This window comes from Balaenoptera acutorostrata, chromosome 1, assembly GCF_949987535.1.
Source record: "Balaenoptera acutorostrata chromosome 1, mBalAcu1.1, whole genome shotgun sequence".
NCBI classification, from domain to species: domain Eukaryota; kingdom Metazoa; phylum Chordata; class Mammalia; order Artiodactyla; family Balaenopteridae; genus Balaenoptera; species Balaenoptera acutorostrata.
Window position 1 is genome coordinate 10,052,932 of NC_080064.1, and position 4,297 is coordinate 10,057,228.

Genomic DNA, 4,297 nt, shown 5'->3' on the forward strand with positions numbered 1-4,297 from the left:
GCTGGACTAAAGGGAAGTTTTGGAGGAGATCACTGGAAAGGGAGATGCAAGAAGAAGCAAGAGGAAGGCAGTGAGGAAAAGGGTGGGCTCTGGGGGCTGGGGACTTTTCCTGGGCTTAAGTCTTTAATCTGAATTCCAAAATGAGATCACTGGTTACCAAGAGGCAGGGTCTCAGAGCCAAGGCTGTCTTGGGAATCTCTGGGTGCCATCCGGGATATGGAAACTGCATTCCCTAAAGCAGTAAGGTGTCAGCTTTCTTTGGTGCACTTATATATTGGTCCCACTTTTACAAAGAATCTTGCCTTCACTTAGCCCACACCACTTTCTCTGCTCACAGAGAAAAGGAAGAGAATATTTGTATTGCATGCTGGGGGCAGTCCACATTAGCTTTTGCATTGGGCCTGTGTTTGCTAGGTACATTTGTAGTAGCACTGGGCCTCTCTGCTGCCTAGTCCCACCCAAGTGCTAAAGTTGGAGGATCTCTCTTCTCTGCAACCATAGCATCTCTTGGTGCCAAGAACCTCACCTATGACTGATGGAGGAGGGAGTCTTACAGGTGTCTTGGATCCTTGCCGAGGGGGCAGATATCTACATAAGCAGTTTGGACTGGGATCCTGGGAGCATGGAAAGGCATCATGATCCATGTGTTATATGCAAGCAGCTTTGATGGAAAAGTTTGTTAATTATCTATTTCTGTGTAACAACACTACCATGAACTTAGTGGCTTAAAACAGCACACATTTATTATCTCACAGTTTCTGTGGGTCAGGAGTCTGAGAATAGCTTAGCTGCAATCAAGGTGTTGGGGCTGTGGTTTCATCTGAGGCTCGACTGGGGAGGGATCTACTTCCAAGCTCAGTCAGGTTGTTTGCAGAATTCAGTTTCTTGAAGTTGTAGATGGAGAGCCTCAGTTGCTTGCTAGCTGTTGGCCAGAGGCCACTATTGGCTTCTAGAAGCCACTCACTGGTTTTTGCTCGTGAGTTTTCCCCAAATGGCTGGTTTCTTCCTTAAAGTGAGCAAGGGAGAAAGACTTAAGCAAGCTAGCCACTAAAATCTAAAGTAATTTAATCACAAATGTAATCACATATATGCCATCACCTTTGCCTTATTCTGTTAGTTAGAAGCAAATCACAGGTCTTGCCCACACAAGGGGATCACACAAGCATGTGAACACCAGGGAGTGGAGATCTTGGGGGCCACTGTAGAGTCTGTCCACCCCAAAAGGTGTCTCCAGAAGGGGACGGGAAGAACAGTCAACACAACTTCTCTGCCTAGGAAATACATTGGCTTGACTTTCTGGAGCTAGTGATGATAGTTATGGGCTGTACGTTGAGACTCTTCCCCATAGGGTCCCCCAGGAGAGGTCCTCTCATCTCTCCCCAGTCCTAACTCCCATCACATCACCATCATCTGGTTTCCCCAGGGGGCAGTAATCTGGACCTTCCTCTAGTCTCTTCCCAGTCTATATTTATGATAAACTCTATGCTCTTGTATTAGTCAGGGTCCAATCAGGAGAAGGAAGTCACACCACTCATCTTCTTTTTTCTTTTGCAAGTCTTTATTAGCCTCAAGTACAATAAAATCTTCTGAAGACATTTTCTGCCTTCAAGGATCTACCTAAAAATTACATCCAGGAACACTTATAGGAAATTGTGGACACACAAAGTATCTGGACAGCTAAATGTATCACAATACAAGATTTGATAAGTAAAAAGTCAAGATTATTGATTTTTTTAAAGGGCTGGACAAAGACATAGGGCTCTTCTAGTCTAACCAATCATTAATTTTTTTTAAATTGTAAAATAGTTGATTTACAATGTTGTGTTACTTTCTGCTGTATAGCAAAGTGAATCAGTTATACATATACATATATCCACTCTTTTTCATATTCTTCCCATATAGGTCATTACGGAGTATTGAGTAGAGTTCCCTGTTTTATACAGTTGGTCCTTATTAGTTATCGATTTTATATATAGTTGTGTGTCTATGTCAGTCCCAATCTCCCAATTTATCCCTCCCTTCCTTTCCACCCTGGTAACCATAAGATTATTTTCTATATCTGTGACTCTATTTCTGTTTTGTAGATAAGTTCTTTTGTAGCATTCTTTTTAGATTCCACATATAATATCATATGATATTTGTCCTTCTCTGTCTGACTTACTTTACTCAGTATGATAATCTCTAGGTCCATCCATGCTGCTGCAAATGGCATTATTTCATTCTTTTTTATGGCTAAGTAATATTCCATTGTATATATGTACCACATCTTTATCCATTCCTCTGTTGATGGATATTTAGGTTGCTTCCATGTCCTGGCTATTGTAAACAGTGCTGCAATGAACATTGAGGTGCATGTCTCTTTTCAAATATGGTTTTCTCTGGGTATATGACCAGGAGTGGGATTGTTGGATCATATGGTAGCTCTATTTTTAGTTTTTTAAGGAAACTCCATACTGTTCTCTATAGTGGCTGCAGCAATTTACATTCCCACCAACAGTGTAGGAGGGTTCCCTTTTCCCCACAACCTCTCCAGAATTTATTGTTTGTAGATTTTTGGATGATGGCCATTCTAACTGGTGGGAGGTGATACCTCATTGTAGTTTGATTTTCATTTTTCTAATAATTAGTGATGTTGAGCATATTTTCATGTTTTTTTTTTGGGGCATCTGTATGTCTTCTTTGGAGAAATGTCTATTTAGATCTTCCACCCATTTTCTGATTGGCTTGTTTGTTTTTTTGTTATTGAGCTGCATGAGCTATTTGTATATTTTGAAGATTAATCCCTTGTCCAACCCCATCATTTTGCAGCTGGGGAAACAGCTGCTCCAAGAGTGAGATGATTCACCCAGGATCACCCAGGGATATTCGAGGCATGAGTGGGGGAGTGGCAAGAGTGTCTGAAAAATCGGGCAAAGGATAGCTCCCACAGGATTTGTAGGCCATGTAAAGAAGTTTAGAGTTTAACTTAAAGCCTTTGGGTGTTCTGTAGGAGCAGTTCCACGTGTAGATGTATTTCTACTGTATCTGTGGGAAGGAAGGTGATCTCCGCGTCTTACTCTTCCGCCATCTTGCCCCTTAACTTAAAGCCTTTGGGATACTAATGTTTTTAATCAGAGAAGCAACATGATTAGATTTATTTTTTAGAAGAAGTGTCCTGGAGGAAGTTGGGAAACATGTTGCAAAGGACTGAATGGTTAGTTAAAACGCTACAACAATCCCCCATCCCCTCCCTGCTCTCCACAAAAGCAAAAACAAACAAACAAACAAAAACACATACACACACACACAAACCCCCCAAACAATCCACTAGAATGGAACAAGGGATGGAGGAATGGAATGACAATATTGGCTGTAGGGCTAGAGAAGAGAGAACAGAGTTGCATCTTATTAAGGAGGTAGAAAGAGACTCAACAGCAGTTTGTGACCAGAGTACATGGGGGAAAGTGTCGAGGGGTGAGCATAGTGTGTAGCATGAAATGGCTAGGCACATGGACACTGAATCCAGTGAGTTACTTAACCTTAACGGAGCTGGTAAGCATGTAGTTTAGAATACCTTAGTGAGACATAAGTAAAGTGGGGGGTGGGACATGAACCCCTCAACAATCAAGGAGGCAACCATCTTAGTGAAATTTCCGGGGGCTCAACTCCAAGATAAAAGAGAAGTTGCTGCACTTGTATCACCTACTATGACAAATGCACAATGGTCGTTAGGCTTTTCTGGTTTTTGGGGAGGCAACATGCTCAGCTACAAAACTCCTCATAGCCTATTGTCTTTTTTGAGTGGGGACCAGAGCAAGAGAAGGTTCTGTAGCAAGTTCAGACTGTAGTAGAAGCTGCTCTGTCACTTGGAAACCCTACCGCATATGACCAGCCAGTTACTGTTAACCTGTACCCTACAACTGATGTAGGTCCCACCTGGTTGACCCCAAAATTGTAAGCCATATTTTCTTTCCAGGGGCACCATGTGTTCCCATGGGGCCATACTTCTTGTGTGGAAGGTACATATTAACTTGTGTCCCTTCCCAAAATACAGTGATTTGTACCTCCCAAGAGGTGAAAAACCTCATATGAGGTCTTCGAGTGTTTAAGGAAACATCACCTTGGCTCTAACATACATTCAGATAAGCCCTGACTCCCTGCCCAGGGTTATTGCAGATGATAAAATTGCTTTAGTTTCTCTCCTTGTGGGATGAGGCAGAGTTTGCACAGCTGTTAATACATCCTGCTGTACCTGGATTTATGCTTCAGGTCCAATAGAAAAATCAATACAAAACTTAAGAGAAAGCCACTTGCCTTT